Raw genomic sequence first — 18762 nt, forward strand, 5'->3', positions numbered from 1 at the left:
TTATCCTCGTTGCTGGTGAGTAAGTGTCAAAGTAATCAAGGCCTTCCTTTTGTCTATAACCTTTGACAACAAGTCTTGCCTTATATTTGTCAATAGTGGCATCAGCTTTCACTTTCCGTTTAAAGATCCATTTCGAACCTAAAGGCTTATTTCCTGGAGGAAGATCTACCAATTCCCATGTATGGTTATCCAAAATTGATTGAATCTCACTATTGACTGCCTCTTTCCAAAACGCTGAATCAGAAGATGACATAGCTGCTTTAAAAGTTTGAGGCTCATTTTCAAGCAAGAATGTCACAAAATCTGGTCCAAAGGAAGTAGATATTCTTTGACGTTTGCTACGCCTTGGATCTTCTATACTTGGAGTATTTTCCTTTGTTTTTTCCCGAGGTCGTTTAGGTCTTTCACTTAACGACTCACATTCAGTTTTTTACGGATAGATGCTTTCAGAGAATTCAGCATTATCTGATTCCATTACCGTCTTAATGTGAATTTCGGGATTATCAGATTTATGAACCAAAAACCGACATGCTTTACTGTTTGTAGCATATCCAATGAAAATGCAATCAACAGTTTTTGGTCCGATTTTAACCCTTTTAGGTAAAGGAACTTGTACCTTTGCTAGACACCCCTACACTTTGAAATATTTCAAGTTGGGTTTTCTTCCTTTCCATTTTTCATATGAAATAGATTGCATTTTGCTGTGGGGTACTCTGTTGAGTATTCGGTTAGCTGTAAGGATAGCTTCGCCCCACAAACTCTGCGGTAATCCGGAACTTATTAATAAAGAATTCATCATTTCCTTTAATGTTTGATTTTTTCTTTACGCAATTCCATTGGATTGAGGTGGGTAAGGTGCAGTAGTTTGATGGATAATTCCATATTCCGAACATATTTCTGCAAATGAAAATTCATATTCTCCACCCCTATCACTTCTAATCATTTTGATCTTTTTATTCAATTTATTCTCCACTTCATTCTTGTATTGCTTAAATGCTTCATCCTTACTATTAAGTAAATAAATATAACAATATCGAGTGCAGTCGTCAATAAAAGTAATAAAATACTTTTTCCCACCTCGAGATGGTGTCGACTTCATATCACAAATGTCAGTATGAATTAAGTCTAAAGGATTTGAATTCCTTTCAATAGACTTATAAGGATGTTTTACAAACTTAGACTCAACACATATTTGACATTTTGATTTATTACACTCGAATTTAGGCAACACTTCTAAATTAATTAACTTCCGCAAGGTTTTGTAATTGACATGTCCTAAACGAATATGCCATAAATCATTTGACTCCAATAAATAAGAAGAAGCTGTAAATTTTATTCATACTGTCAACAACCATTACATTTAGTTTGAAGAGGCCCTCTGTGAGGTAGCCCTTTCCAACATACATTTCATTCTTGCTTACAACAACTTTATCAGAAACAAATACACATTTGAATCCGTTCTTAACAAGCAAAGAAGTAGAAACTAAATTCTTCCTAATAGTAGGAACATGAAGAACGTTGTTGAGCGTTAACACCTTGCCGGAAGTCATCTTCGGGAATATCTTCCCATAACCTTCAATCTTGGCTGTTGGAGTATTTCCCATGGAAAGCTCTTTTTCGGGACCAGCAGTAGAGTAAGTCGCAAATGCTTCCTTGACAGCACAAACATGTCGAGTGGCTCCAGAGTCAATCCACCACTCCTTCGGATTTCCAACTAGGTTGCATTCCGAATGCATTGCACACAGATCATCAATGTCATAATTCTTCTCCACTATGTTGGCCTGTCCCTTCTTCTTATACTTTTTCGGGAGACGACAATCAGGGGCTTTGTGACCGGTTTTTTCACAATTGTAGCAGTTGCTCTTGAATTTCTTTTTGTTCTGCTCCTTAGTCTGTCCAAAAGACCTCTTTCTCATCTTACTTTTTGGAGCAGTTTCCTCAACGATATTAGCTCCCATGATCGTTGAATTTCCACGAGACTTCTTCTCGACTGTTTTGTTGTCTTTCTCAATTTTGAGACGAATCACAAGATCTTCCAACTTCATTTCTTTGCGCTTGTGCTTAAGATAGTTCTTGAAATCTCTCCACGAAGGAGGCAATTTTTCTATCATTGCAGCCACTTGAAATACTTCATTCACGACCATACCTTCAGCAATAAGGTCATGAAAAATAAGTTGAAGCTCCTAAACTTGGGTTCCAACAATTTTACTGTCTATCATTTTATAGTCTAGAAACTTGGCAACCACGAACTTCTTCAAGCATGCATCTTCAGTCTTGTACTTCTTCTCAAGTGCGTCCCATAATTCTTTCGAAGTATTCATCGCACTGTACACATTGTACAAGTCATCCTCTAAAGCGCTTAAGATATAGCCTTTGCAAAGAAAATCTGCCTGCTTCCACGCCTCAACAATCATGAATTTCTCATTGTCCGGCTTGTCCGCAGCAGGCACTGGAGGTTCTTCACTAGTGAATTTCTGCATACCAAGTGTGGTAAGCAAGAAGAACACCCTTTGCTTCCATCCTTTGAAGTTGGCTCCGAAAAATTTCTCCATTTTCTCTGCCGGTGGAACAGTAGTCCGGCTTGACGAGGCTATAGTCGTTGCCGCAATAGTCGCAAAAGAATTTCCGTTATCAATTGTCATTTCTCACTGTACACAACAAAAGAGTTCAATTAATGGCAAAATCAGAGCAGTACACAATAATGTTATGAACAAAAAAATAGTATGTATAATAAATAAAACCGAAGTTTTTATATACTGTTTTACAGAAAAACGATGAAGTTTTTATGTTCTTCAAATCGTTTTACGAATTTCAATACTCTGATTAAGTTTTTATATCTTCAAATTAGAATAGTAAAATTCAGAAGGAGTAAAAAATCACACAGGTTTTAATCTCCACAAACAAAATACAGAATATAAAAAAAATAATTTTCTTAAGATTGTTATTATTCTGTATTGCTATAATAAACAATTAAACTTTCTGAAAAAATAAAACAGAAAGTTAGTAATACTTGTTTAACGAAATAGATTCTGGAAAACAAAAAAAATAGTATAAGAATAAATCGAGCCCACTGAATACACAATGTGTCCTTAAGAAAATTATTCCCCTCAAGTACCCGAGGTGCTGGAATATATCCTCCAAGGATAGAACGATTTAACTCACCAGTGTATTGGTACCAAAAACTCTGATGAGCTGCTAACCACTCAATGGTCGTAAAACACACTGGAAAATATTGTGCAGAAGAAGAAGAAGAAGAAGAAGCTCAGAAAATTTCGTAAGGAAAGATTTTGGGATTCAAACTCTATTTATAGAGTTGCTGGCATTGTTTCTGAAAAGGTTTGCAACCTTTCAGAAACAACCATGGCTGTTGGAAAAGGGGTGTTTGAAATATTACGGGAAAAATATATTTAAAATAATTCGAAAAAGAAAATGGGCCTGACCGAACCGGGTCGCAGGTCATGGGTTATTCCGGATTGATTTTTTCGTTAATATTTTAATTAATTAATTAAATAATTGAAAGAAATTTTGTCCAAAAAGATTAATCAATCAATCGATCTTTGACCAAATCCGAATCCGAAGCTGAATCCGAAGCCGAGCCGAGCCGAGCGAGCGACGACGACGACGGAGCGAGGCTTGCCTTTTTCTTAACTCTTTAAGAGCTAGAAGAAGAGCAATTATATATATACCCATCAAAAGTCTTTTCTTTCTCCGATATGGGACAATGTCCCTTTCCCAAGGGAAACTCAAATATTTTATTTTTTTTCCATTTCTCATTCACCCTCTTTAAGCTACACAAGCTTAAAATCCCAACAGTGGATTCTAACAAAATGGTTAACGTTTAGACAGATCTAGTAGAGAATCAACGGTAATATTTACTATGTGTTTCGAAAGATATATATATTGATGGAGAAGTAACTAGCAATAAATAATAATAAATGGTATTTAAGTAAATAGAAGAAGTGGTTCACCCAATAAATAATGAGTTAGGTAATTATTTCTCCTGACAATGATGACTGGCAAATAATGATGAAAAAGTGTCGAATAATATGAGCAAGAATCTTGATAAAAAAGTAATCTTTGTATCTTTACAAGAGAGTGAGAGAATCTTTTAGCAAAGTCCCCTATTCATTAACTTTTTATTTATATGGGACATACCTCCAGTAAACCCTAGTAGTACAAGTGTAGAGAATATTCAATAGAATATTCTCTTTAATTCCCTATTCTAATAAACTAGCTGTTATAGCTCTTTTTGCGATGCTCGATATTGACCATTATTTGCATCTCGACCACGAGCCTCGCTATCTCCTGGTCGACCTCGAATGACTCTTTTCTCGATGTTATTTTGCCCTAAGTACTGAAATAAATTTCAACCTATCACTACAAAGAAACAGTGTTATAACGGCGGTTATTTTGGCGTATAACGGCGGTTTAAAACCGCCACAATAGACTGAAATGGCAGTTTCGATAAACGCCAGAATTCCGCTCGCCAGTAACATATTGCGGCGGTTTTTCAAAAACTGCCATAATCTAACATTTGATAAAGCGGCGGTTTCCAAATTGCATAATACGGCGGTTCAGAACCGCCCGAATTGTGTTCCCATATGTACTACATGTTTAAATTGGCAGTCAAAACTGCCACAATTGTGTTCCATTATCTTATTTACTTATTTGTCTTATAATTAATCCTCTTTATCATGCTAATGTATCAAAACATGTCAAATACTATAGAATAATTCTGACACAAATACAATCATCAATTAAATAAAATATATATTATTAAAAAATAAGTATAGGTACTTCAATATTACATCATCAGATAAACTAAAATTCCAAAAAGAATCATAGTCATTTCTTGCAACATTTTTGAATGAGCACTCGGTGTAATCTGCATTGAGTCTGCCTACTTAACATCAGCTAAAAATACCAGAAATGTCATGTATATTTATCCAAACAGAATTGCTATTTGGGGGATCTTTTTAACTAATTTTTTAAACTCATCTTCATCTCCAGGAATATCTTTTCTCAGATATCTTTCCTTAGAAGCTCTAATTCCTGTTCCCTGCATAAAAAAGTTACATCACATATAGAAGTTAAATTTCGACGAGTGTTTACAAGAAGCAAACACTTTTTTAGTCTAACTCTAACTCCTAGCAATGACACCATGTAACTCATAAAATCCATAAAAGTTGTTGATCAGACTCAAAGTAAATATGGATGTCAATTCAACAGGAAACTCAAATAAAGCTAACCAACAACTGACTCAATTGCGTGACTTGGCGGACTAAAGAAATTGAAAAAATAATTTTGCATATCTCAATCCTAATTATGTTAACTTCTGCTCATAGTATATTCTCTTGACACACCTCAAGAAAAATACTTAAACTTCAATCGAGTATCAAATTTCTATCTAGCAATTTACCGAACAAGTTATCAATCATATTTCTCAAGCCTCTTATCTCTAAAGAAAACAAGGATGCAGAGCAATCTGCCAATTCATATATATCTCGTAAAGTAACTCGGTTCTCTAAATGATGATCATTTTGATTTAACATCAAAATAATATGGCTGAAGAGCCTCTGAATCAAATACGCAAACCAGAATACCGAGGTCCAAATTATGGAAAGCAATAGAAAATAAAAATCTACATATACCCAACTTTCTATATGTCACCAACTAACTTTCTTAACAAGTCATGTTTTGTCAATAACACAAAGATATAGAAAGACATCAAAACTATTATCACCTCACATGTACAATAAAAACAGAAGAGTTGTTATTTATAACATTAAGATTTTGAACGACTTTCAAAAAACTATTATCACCTCACATGTAAAATAAAAATAACGAAAGATACTATCATTTGATTATTTTTCATATAATACATGATGCATATCTAATGTTCATATTAGAGTAGACCATAAAGTTATTAAAGTCACTACGAATCACTAAAGAAAGTAGATCAGATGGAGTTTGATTTATATGATTGATCTAAACAAAGATTAGAAAGAAGAAATCATGTGCTTGTCTTCAGTAGACTGCAAATAAGAACTTTATGGCAAATACTTCTAAATCAAACTCTCATAAATGCTGGATGTTATTGCTAAATAGACTACACAATGAAGACAGCCAATGTAACGACCCAACTGGTCGTTTTGAATATTATAACCCCGTTCTCCCATTTACTGATCAATTTATGTCTTTCAATTGATTTATCACTTATCGGGTTAGCTGGTTCGGGTCCGGGAGGAACTCGGAGTGAAATGAGACACTTAGTCTCATAATTAAAAATTTAAGTTAGAAAAGTATATTGGATATGGACCTATATGTAAACAACCTCGGATTTAAATTTTGATGATTCCAATAGATCCGTATGATAATTTTGGGCTTAGGAGCGTGTCCGGAATATTATTTGAAAGTCCGTAGAGGAATTAGGCTTGAAATGCCGAAAGTTTAATTTTTGAGAAGTTTGACCGAGGGGTTGACTTTTTGATATCGGGGTCGGAATACGATTCTGAAAATTAAAATACCTCGGTTATATCATTTATGACTTGTGTGCAAAATTTGAGGTCAATAGGACGTGATTTGGTAGGTTCCAGAGTCGTTTGTAGAAATTAGAAAATTTAAAGTTCATTAGGCTTGAATTGGGGTGTAATTCATGGTTTTAGCATTGTTTGAGGTGATTTGAGGGTTCGACTAAGTCCGTATGATATTTTTGGACTTTTTGGTATATTTGATCGAGGTCCAGAGAGGCTCGGGTGAGTTTTGGATGGTTAACGGATAAAAAATTTGGACTTGAACAGCTGCTGGAATTTTCTGATATCTGATGATGTTTTCCTTCTACGCGATCCCGTGAATGCGTCTACGTTCGCGTAGGCTTATTTGGTCAGTAGGGGTTTTTTATTTTACGTGATCGCCTAGGGATATCTGCGATCGCGTAGGGTTAATGTGAGGCAGTGGCATTTTGTGCTTCGCGATCGCATGAAGTAGGATGCGATCGCGTAGCTCTAGAATTTTGTGACTCGCGAACGCGTGAAGAAGGTCGCGTTCGCGTAGAGTAAGTGGAGCGGAGTAGAAATCACAGGTTTTTTGCTTCACGGTCTCGTGGACTAGTCCCGATTGCGTATGTCTGTGATGTTGTGCATCGCGATCACGTGGGAAAGTCCGCGATCGTGTAGATTAAAATCTGGGCGATGGAAAATTGTTCTTCACGATCGCGTGGGAATGTTCGCGATCGCGTAGAGCAAATGTCTAGGCAGAGAGTTTAAGTTTTGAAAATGGGACGGATTTGAGCTCGGGAAGAGGCGATTTTTGGGAGTTTTTCAAGGAAAATAATGGGGTAAGTGTTCTTAACTCAATATTGGTTAAATTACCCGAATCCATGGTTGTTTTTATCATTTAATTGGTGAATTAAATTAGAAAAGTTTGAAAACCCTCTTAGTTTAAATTGAAGATTTGAGGATCGAGTTGGGGTCGGATTTTGATAAAATTGGTATGGTCAGACTCATGGTTGAATGGGCTTTCAGATTTTATAAATTTTGTCGAATTCCGAGACGTGGGCCCCACAGGCAATTTTTGAGCTAATTTTTGGATTTTTATGGAAAATTATTATTTTCTTATGGAATTAATTCCAATGAATTTTATTGACTGAAACGAATTATTTATGACTAGATTCGAGGCGTTTGGAGACCAATTCACGAGAAAAGGACATTGCAGAATAAGAATTTCACAGCTTGAAATAAGTAACCGTTTTAAATCTGGTCCTAAGGGTATTAAACCCAGGATTTTGATATTATGTGATTATTTTGAAGGTGACGCACATGCTAGGTGACACGCGTGTAGGCGTGCACCAAAAGGATTGTGACTTGGATCCCGGGAAGCTGTAAAGTTGATTAATTTATTTTTAGCTATATGCTCTCTATGTGTTGATAAAATTTGACTGTAAATCATGTTAGAAATCATTCTTAGGCTATATGATAGTACTGTTGGGACCCACAGGGGTCGCGTACTTGTTGAATTGCCTGTTAAATGCTATATGTACTCAGTCTCAATTTTTACTTGCACATTTTATCTCAGTCTCTGTTATTATTATTGATACATCATATCATTATTGTTTGGGCTGATTTCATGATTATTGAGAGCCCGAGAGGCTGGAAAGATTTATGACTGAGTGAGGCTGAGGGCCTGATTGTGAGATATTGATACTATAGCACGTGACTTGGCCGTGCAAATCCCTATATTATACTATAGCACGTGAGTTGGCCGTACGGATCCTTATATTATACTTCAGCACGTGAGTTAGTCGTGCAGAACCTTATATTATACTACAGCACGTGAGTTGGCCGTGCGGATCCTTATATTATACTACAGCACGTGAGTTGCCCCGTGCAGATCCTTATATTATACTATAGCACGTGAGTTGGCCATGCATCACGTGAGTTGGCCGTGCAGATCCAGATATTTATATTATGGCACGTGAGTTATCTGTGCAGATTATAACACTTGGGCTGTAGGAGCCCCTCCGGAGTCTGTACACCCCCAGTGAGTGCGGGTACCCATTGAGAGAGTGATGAGAGCTGGGGGCCCAGGGAGTGATGAGGGCTGGGAGCCCAATGAGTGATTATTGCCCTAAGAGGATGTACTTGATTTTCATTTGTTGTTGCACTTAGTTGCTATCTGTCAATGTTGTAAAATCTATGAAATATTGTTGATATACGGATTACATGAACAAGAACTGTATTAAAATTGATGTGACATTAATCTGCCAGATTTGATAGCATGTCTATTCTTTGCTAGAATTACTCGAAATGAACCATAATTATGTAGCTCGTTACTATCTTCAGTTCCTTATTTATTATTGTTACTTGCTGAGTTGATTGTACTCATATTATTGTTATTTATTAGTGATGAGGGCTGGGAGCCTAAGTTACATAGGTCTCACGAGTCATGAGCAGGTTTAGTAGAGTCTTGCGGATCGGTACAGAGACGTCTGTACTTATCTTCGAGAGGCGACAGAACCTTTAGGAAAATTTCACTTTCTTGTATTATGTCGTGCGAATTTGTTGATTCTGGAAACTAAATTTCTGCTATTCTATTCTCTCACAGATAGTGAGGAAATGTACTACCAGATTGGACGGTCAGACACCAGTGCCACCAGTTAGGACCGCGAGAGGCCGGGGCCGAGGTTGAGGTGTAGCTCGTACAACAGTTGGAATAGCACCTGTAGTACCACCAGTTGTTCCAGCACAGGAGTAGATTCCAGGCATTCATAAGACTTTGGCCTAGATATTGGCAGCCTGCACTGCCTTGCTCAGGTGGTTTCGGCTCAGGCCGCACCTGCCACTTCTCAGGCTGGAGGAGGTACTCATACCCCCATTGCCCGTACTCCAGACCAGGTAGTACAGGGACTTCAGATAGCGGGGGCACTACCAGCCCAACCGGTTGTAGCTGCTTAGGCCCCGGTAGTTCCTGTTATGGCAGATGATGAGCAGAGGAGACTTGAGAGATTTGAGAGGCTTCGACCTCCACCATTTAGCGGTACTGAGTCAGAGGATACTAAGGATTTTCTGGATAGGTGCCAACGGATGCTTCGGATAGCGGGTATTTTGGAGACTAGTGGGGTCTCATTCACTATTTTTCAGTTTTCTGGGTCTGCATTCAGATGGTAGGAGACTTATGAGAGATGTAGGCCTGTTGGCACAGCACCCCTTACTTGGCATCAGTTCTCCGTAGTCTTTTTGGAGAAGTTCGTACATCAGTCCCGCAGAGAAGAGTTGCGTAGACAGTTTGAGCAGCTTCGCCAGGGTGATATGTCTGTGACGTGGTACGAGATGAGATTTTCTGTGTTGGATCGTCACGTAGTCTGGTTGGTTCCCACTGATAGGGAGAGGATTAGGAGGTTCATTGATGGCCTCACATATCAGCTGTAGTTACTTATGACTAGGGAGAGTGTATCTGGTGCTACTTTTGATGAGGTAGTGGACATTGCTCGGCAGATAGAGATGGTTCGTAGCCAGGAACGTGGAGAGAGAGAAGCTAAGAGGCCTCGTGGTTTGAGTGATTACAACGGTGTTCGTTCAGGGGGTCAGTTTCACTGTGGTAGGGGTCGTTCTTACAGACACGCTCAGACGGGTCGTCCAGCTCATCGTGGTGCATCAGCTAGCCATGGTTCTTACAATGCTCACTCAAGCTAGTCTTCATTCAGTTCACTACCAGCACAGAGTTCTCATCATGCCTCGTTCGCACAGGCTTATGCAGGTCATCCCTCGGGTTATCAGGAGCAGCAGTTCCATTAGAGGAAGGGTTGTTTTGAGTACAGAGAATTTGGTCATTTCAAGAGAGAGTGTCCTAGGCTGTTGAGTGGGGTTTCACAGCAGAGTTCTCGACCGACGGCACTAGCACCATCAGTTACACTACCCGCCCTGCTATCTCGGGGTGGGGGTCAGGCAGCTAGGGGTCGCCCAAGAGGGGGAGGCCGATCAGGAGGCGGGCAGGCTCGATTCTATGCTTTTTCTGCCAGGCCAGATGTCGTTGCCTCAGACGCAGTGATCACAGGTATTGCTTCAGTGTGCCACAAGGAGGCTTCTATATTATTTGACCCTAGTTCCACTTATTCATATGTATCATCGTATTTTGCTCATTATATGGATATGCCCTGTGAGTCCTTAGTTTCACCTGTTTGTGTATCTACACCGGTGAGCGATATTATTACTGTGGATCGTGTGTATCGGTCGTGTGTAGTAACTATTGGGGAACTGGAGACTAGAGTCGATCTCTTATTACTCGATATGGTTGATTTTGATGTAATCCTGGGCATAGATTGGTTGTCTCCATGTCATGCTATTCTAGACCGTCACGCAAAAATCGTGACGTTGATGATGCCGGGGTTGCCAAAGGTTGAATGGAAGGGTTCTCTAGATCTTGTTCCTAGCAGGGTAATTTCTTATTTGAAGGCCCAACGTATGGTTGGAAAGGGATGCTTGTCATATTTGGCCTTTGTGAGAGATGTTGATGCAGATGCTCCTATTATTGATTCAGTACTGGTCGTGCGAGACTTTCCGGATGTATTTCTTGCAGACCTGCCGGGTATGCCACCCGACAGGGATATTGATTTCGGTATTGACTTGGTGCAGGGCACTCAACCCATTTCTATTCCTCCGTATCGTATGGCACCCGCTGAGTTAAGAGAATTGAAAGAGCAACTTCAGGAACTCCTTGAAAAGGGGTTTATTAGGCTTAGTGTGTCACCTTGGGGTGCACTGGTTCTGTTTCTGAAAATAAAGATGGTACTATGCGGATGTGCATTGATTATAGATAGTTGAACAAAGTTACAATCAAAAATAAATATCCATTGCCGATTATTGATGATTTATTTGACCAGCTTCAGGGAGCGAGGGTGTTCTCCAAAATTAATTTGAGGTCTGGGTATCACCAATTAAAAATTCGGGATTCGGATATTCTAAAGACGGCATTCAGGACTCGTTATGGCCACTATGAATTTCTTGTGATGTCTTTTGGGCTAACCAATGCCCTAGCAGCATTTATGCATTTGATGAATAATGTATTTCAGCCATATCTTGATTTATTTGCCGTGGTATTCATTGATGATATTCTGGTGTACTCACGTAGCCAGGAGGAGCATGCATAACACCTAGGTACTGTATTACAAAGGCTGATAGAGGAGAAATTTTATGCCAAATTCTCTAAGTGTGAGTTCTGGCTTAGTTCGGTGGCATTCTTGGGACATATAGTGTCCGGTGAAGGTATTAAGGTGGATCCTAAGAAAATAGAGGCAGTTCAGAATTGGCCCAGACCATCCTCAGTTACTGAGATTCGAAGTTTTCTCGGCTTGGCCGGTTATTATCATCATTTCATGGAGGGTTTCTCGTCTATTGCATCGCCTATGACTAAATTGACCTAGAAAGGTGCTCCGTTCAGGTGGTCGGATGAATGTGAAGAGAGATTTTAGAAGCTCAAGACAACTTTGACTACAACTCCAGTATTAGTGTTGCCTACAAGTTTAGAGTCTTATACTGTGTATTGTGACGCGTCGCGGATTGGTCTCGGCGCAGTACTTATGCAAGACGGTAGGGTGATTGCCTATGCGTCCAAACAGTTAAAGGTACATGAGAAGAATTATCCAGTCCACGATCTTGAGTTCACAACTATTGTTCATGCCTTGAAAATTTGGTGGCATTACTTGTACGGTGTCCAGTGTGAGGTATATACCGATCATCGGAGTCTACAACATTTGTTTAAATAGAAGGATCTTAACTTGCGGCAGCGAAGGTGGTTGGAGTTGCTTAAGGATTATGATATCACCATTCTTTATCATCCCGGAAAGGCCAATGTGGTGGCCGATGCCTTGAGTCATAAGGCAGAGAGTTTGGGCAACTTAGCATACTTACCGGTAGAAGATAGACCTTTAGCCTTGGAGGTTCAGGCTTTGGCTAATTAGTTTGTTAGATTGGATGTTTCTGAGTCGAATCGAATTTTGGCCTGTGTGGTTTCTCGGTCTTCTTTATATGATCGCATCAGAGAGCACCAATATGATGATCCACATATGCTTGTCCTTAAGGACACGGTTCAGCACGGTGATACCAAGGAAGTCACTATTGGAGATGACGGTGTACTACGGATGCAGGGCAGGCTATGTGTACCTAATGTAGATGGTTTGCGTGAGCTGATTCTCCAGGAAGCTCACAGTTCGCGATACTCTATTCATCCAGGCGCCGCGAAGATGTATAAGGATTTGAGACAGTACTATTGGTGGAGGCGGATGAAGAAAGATATAGTTGGGTTTGTATCTCCGTGTTTAAATTGTCAACAGGTAAAGTACGAGCACCAGAGACCGGGCGGATTGCTACAGAGACTTGAAATTCCAGAGTGGAAGTAGGCGCGTATTACCATGGACTTTGTAGTTGGACTCCTACGGACTTTGAGAAAGTTTGATGCTATTTTGGTGATAATAGATCGGTTGACCAAATCTACGCATTTTATTCCAGTCAGTACTAATTATTCTTCGGAGCGGTTGGCTGGGATTTATATTCGTGAGATTGTTCGCCTACACGGTGTGCCGGTGTCCATTATTTCAGATCGGGGTACGCAGTTTACCTCACAGTTTTGGAGGGCAGTGCAGTAAGAATTGGACACATAGGTTCAGTTGAGTACAACATTTCACCCTCAGACGGACGGACAGTCCGAGCGCACTATTAAGATATTGGAGTATATGCTACGCACTTGTGTCATTGATTTTGGGGGTTCTTGGGATCAATTTCTGCCACTCACAGAGTTTGCTTACAATAATAGCTACCAGTCAAGCATTCAGATGGCTACGTATGAAGTTTATATGGGAGACGGTGTCGGTCTCTAGTGGGTTGGTTTGAGCTGGGTAAGGTTATGCTATTGGGTACTGACTTGGTTCAGGATGCTTTAGAGAATGTCAAAGTGATTCAGGAACGGCTTCGCACGGCATAGTCTAGACAGAAGAGTTATGCCGATAGGAAGGTTCGTGATGTTGTTCACATGGTTGGGGAGAAGGTTCTGCTCAAGATTTCACCCATGAAGGGTATGTTGAGTTTCGGGAAAAAGGGCAAGTTGAGCCCTCGGTATATTGGGCCTTTTGAGATACTTAAGAAAATTGGGGAGGTGGCTTATGAACTTGCTTTGCCACCTAGTCTATCAGGTGTTCATCCAATGTTCCATGTATTCATGCTCCGAAAGTATGTCGGGGATCTGTCTCACATTCTGGATTTCAATACAGTACAGCTGGACAGTAATTTGATTTATGATGTGGAGCCGGTGGCTATTTTAGACCGGCAGGTTCGAAAGGTGAGGTCAAAGAACATAGCATCAGTGAAGGTGCAGTGGAGAGGCCAGCCAGTCGGAGAATCTACTTGGGAGGCTGAGCAGGAGATGCGGAACAAATATCCACACTTATTTGAGACTTCATGTATTATTCTAAACCCATTCGAGGACGAACATTTGTTTAAGAGGGGGAGAATATAATGACCCGGCCGGTCATTTTGAATATTATAACCCCGTTTCCCCATTTACTACTCAATTTATATCTTGCAATTAATTTATGACTTATCGGGTTAGTTGGTTCGGGTCCGGAAGAAACTCGGAGAGAAATGGGACACTTAGTCTCATAATTGAAAATTTAAGTTAGAAAAGTAGACCGGATGTGGACCTATGTATAAACGACCTCGGATTTGAATTTTGATAATTCCAATAGCTCTGTATGGTGATTTTGGGCTTAGGAGTGTGTCCGGAATATTGTTTGGAAGTCCGTAGAGGAATTAGGCTTGAAATGCCGAAAGTTTAATTTTTGAGACGTTTGACCGAAGGGTTGACTTTTTGATATCGGGGTCGGAATCCGATTCTGAAAATTGGAATACCTCTGTTATGTCATTTATGACTTGTGTACAAAATTTGAGGTCAATCGGACGTGATTTGATAGGTTCCGGAGTCGTTTGTAGAAATTAGAAATTTCAAAGTTCATTAGGCTTGAATTGGGGTGTAATTCATGGTTTTAGCATTGTTTGAGGTGATTTGAGGGTTTGACTAAGTCTGTATGATATTTTAGGACTTGTTGGTATATTTGGTCGAGGTCCCGAGGGGCTCGTGTGAGTTTTGGATGGTTAACGGATCAAAAATTTGGACTTGAACAGCTGCTGGAATTTTCTAATATCTGATGATGTTTTCCTTCTACGCGATCGCGTGAATGCGTCTGCGATCGCGTAGGCTTATTTGGTCAGTGGGGGTTTTTATTCTACACGATCGCGTGGAGATATCTGCGATCGCGTAGGGTTATTGTGAGGCAGTGGCATTTTGTGCTTCGCGATCGCATGAAGCAGGATGCGATCACGTAGCTTTGGAATTTTGTGACTCGCGAACGCGTGAAGAAGATCGCGTTCGCGTAGAGTAAGTGGAGCGGAGTAGAAGTCACGCATTTTGTGCTTCACGATCGCGTGGACTAGTCCGCGATCGCATATGTCTGTGATGATGTGCATTGCGATCGCGTGGGAAAGTTCGCGATCGCGTAAAGTAAAATCTGGGTGATGGAAAATTGTTCTTCGCGATCGCGTGGGAATTTTCGCGATCGCGTAGAGCAAATGTTTGAGCAGAGAGTTTAAGTTCTGAATTTTTGACGGATTTGAGCTCGGGAAGAGGCAATTTTCGGGAGTTTTTCAAGGAAAATAACGGGGTAAGTGTTCTTAACTCAATATTGGTTAAATTATCCGAATCCATGGTTGTTTTTATCATTTAATTGGTGAATTAAGTTGAAAAAGTTTGAAAACCCTCTTAGTTTAAATTAAAGATTTGAGGGTCGAATTGGGATCGAATTTTGATAAAAATTGGTATGGTTAGACTCATGGTTAAATGGGCTTTCGGATTTTTTTAAGTTTTGTCGAGTTCCGAGATGTGGGCCCCACGGGCAATTTTTGAACTAATTTTCGAATTTTTATAAAAAATCATTATTTTCTTATGTAATTAATTTCAATGAATTTTATTGACTGAAACGAATTATTTATGACCAGATTCGAGGTGTTTGGAGACCAATTCATGAGGAAAGGACATTGCAGAATAAGAATTTCACGCCTTGAAGTAAGTAACAGTTTTAAATCTGGTCCTGAGGGTATTAAACCCCGGATTTTGGTATTATGTGATTATTTTGAAGGTGACGCATATGCTAGGTGACAGGCGTATGGGCGTGCACCGAAAGGATTGTGACTTGGTCCGTTCCGGAAAGCTGTAAAGTTGAATAATTTATTTTTAGCTATATGCTCTTTATGTGTTGATAAAATTTGACTGTAAATCATATTAGAAATCATGCTTAGGCTATGTGATAGTACTGTTGGGACCCACAGGGGTCGCGTACTTGTTGAATTGCCTGCTAAATGCTATATGTACTCAGTCTCAGTTTTTACTTGCACCTTTTATCTCAGTCTCTGTTATTATTATTGATATATCATATCATTGTTGTTTGGGCTGATTTCATGATTATTAAGAGCCCGAGAGACTGGAAAGATTTATGACTGAGTGAGGCCGAGGGCCTGATTGTGAGATATTGATACTATAGCACGTGAGTTGGCCGTGCAGATCCCTATATTATACTACAGCACGTAAGTTGGCCGTGCAGATCCTTATATTATACTACATCACGTGAGTTGGTTGTGCGGATCCTTATATTATACTACAGCACGTGAGTTGGCCGTGCGGATCCTTATATTATACTATAGCACGTGAGTTGACCGTGTAGCACGTGAGTTGGCCGTGCGGATCCTTATATTTATATTATGACACATGAGTTGTCCGTGCAGATTATAGCGCTTGGGCTGTAGGAGCCCTTAGTAGTCTGTACACCCCTAGTGAGCGTTAGTACCCATTGAGAGAGTGATGAGGGCTGGGAGCCCAGGGAGTGGTGAGGGCTGGGAGCCTAGTGAGTGATTATTGTCCTAAGAGGTTGTACTTGATTTCCATTTGTTGTTGCACTTAGTTGTTATCTGTCATTATTATGAAATCTCTGAAAGATTGTTCATATACAGATTACATGAACAGGAACTGTATAAAAATTGATGTGACATTAATCTGCCAGATTTGATAGAATATTTATTCTTTGCTGGAATTACTCGAAATTAACCATAACTGTGTAGCTCGTTACTATATTCAGTTCCTTATTTATTATTGTTACTTGCTGAGTTGGTTGTACTCATACTATACCCTGCACTTCGTGTGCAGATCCAGGTATTCCCGGACATAGCGGGTGTTGATCCTTTCGCGCGGTTGATTTTCAGGAGATTTTGAGGTAGCTGTCGTGTTCCGCAGACCTTGTCTCTCCTTCTCTATCTCTTTGTTTATCGTATTTGGTCTCAGACTATTATAGTATGAGTATTTTCCAGACTTGTATTCATATTAGTACATGTCTACGAAGCGAGGAGCCGAGGACCAATTCTTTTGTGTAATATTTCCAGCGTATGGGCTCACGCTTCTGCATGATTAAGAAGGGAAGATCCATTCGGTGTTAGAGCCTATAAATTTTTCCAATCCAGTAAACTAAACATATGTAAAAAAATATTACTCAAAAGTGTAATAAAAACCAGATACCAATGATAAAATCTAAAAAAAATGAATACTAAATTTAATTCAAGTACATTAAACATATATGAAAAGAACATATTTGAATTAGTAAATTTAAGTCAATTCATGTTGCCAAGTATGCCTATTTAAAAGAAGAGAAAGACCTACAATAGCACTTCATAACTCACATAAGAGAATATATAAATGACCAAAAAATACCACACAAAGCTCTTGATTCAATCAATATAATCAATTAAGACTCATCCATGTACAGTGAAGCTCGCAAAGTCATAACGCTGAAAGTAGCACGGATTGCACAACCACTGAACCAAAACAAACAGCCATTTCACCTCACTGTAATAATGGTGTCGGCACGTCAAAACAAGCACAATATATTAAAAAAAATAAAAAAGCACCTAATTTTCACTAAAACAATGCTTGATTTAATTAAATCACTAATTATATAATTTCAGCAATTCCCAGGCTAAAATAAGGAAAAATTATTGATAATATCATTAATAAAAAAATTCATTTAGTGATAAAAAGTAAAGTAGAAATAGAATGCCACATAAACTTGCAGAAGATGAGGAAAAGGATAAAGAAGTAACAATTGGTATTTTCTTTGCCCGCAGAAATGTAATTCTCATGTCACCTAAATGACACTACAATTACTCCTTTGAAACAATCGAATCCTTTGACCAAAATAATTATATAGATCAGTTATAGGATATAGCAGTAGACTGCCATAAAAAGCTCTACTTCACGCACAACTCCTACTTCAATCAACCAAGTTTCAGAAATAAATTAAACTTTTCCTTAGATCAGTACAATTTTTTTTATATAAAAGAAAGCAAGAAAAGTGCATATCCAACAATTATATTGACAGAGAAAAGAAAACCACTATGAAACCCTAGATCCAAATGAATCCATAATCAATACATTGGGAAAATGAGGGAAAAGTAGAGAGGACCTTGCTTATTTGGAGTTAGGAGTTGACAGAGCAAAGAAAACCAACGATGAAACTCTAGATTCGCGTGACAAAGGTTGGCGATTGGAGACCAGAAGCTTCCCGTTCGAAAGCTACATCACTCAGTTTCCAATCGAGGGCCTTAGGAGAAGAGATTAAGAGAAGAGAGATGATGGATTCGCTGGATGCGCCAGATCGGTGGGAGGGATAGGGAGAGTGACAGAGGGGGTTCTATCTTTTAGGGTGAGATTAGTGCCTGATAGAAATAAAGGTATCAGCGGTCTGATTACGCCATATTATACACTTAACCGCCATTTTCCAAATAAATAATATGGTTGTTGAACTAATGCCATAACGTTTTGCTTATTACAGTGGTTCAAATAAGCCGCCATTTTAAAACCGCCGTTAATTTTCCAATTTTTTGTAGTGTATACACACCTATTAGCTTTGCAGAAGAATTACATGAAATTTTTAAATGTTGTTATATAAATCTAAAGAGTGTCACCACATACATTTGTGATCTTCAAAGAAGAGGTGCATTAGGTACTTTACGTGAATCCCACAACTAGGGGGAGCTTGGATTAAATATGATATAGAACAAATTCAAAGTAGTATATTCGACTTTGGGATCAATATGATGTTGCTCAAAGAAGAAATCTATGAAGTCTAAAGGGCCAAATTAAATAATGTGTGTCGCGAACTGTCGTAACAGTATG

General features: G+C 39.2%; 1 long non-coding RNA gene across 1 annotated transcript; it reads right to left on the reverse strand.

Annotated features, from left to right (window-relative positions):
• Window positions 1-4750: 4750 nt before the first annotated feature.
• LOC107816063 (uncharacterized) lies at window positions 4751-18492 on the reverse strand. The gene is made up of 2 exons (XR_001654850.2): window positions 18050-18492; window positions 4751-5059 (listed from the first exon to the last, which is right to left on the reverse strand). It is a non-coding gene; the product is annotated as an uncharacterized LOC107816063 (long non-coding RNA).
• Between the last annotated feature and the right edge of the window lie 270 nt (window positions 18493-18762).

The sequence above is a fragment of the Nicotiana tabacum genome, chromosome 17, assembly GCF_000715075.1.
Source record: "Nicotiana tabacum cultivar K326 chromosome 17, ASM71507v2, whole genome shotgun sequence".
Classification (NCBI taxonomy): Eukaryota; Viridiplantae; Streptophyta; class Magnoliopsida; order Solanales; family Solanaceae; genus Nicotiana; species Nicotiana tabacum.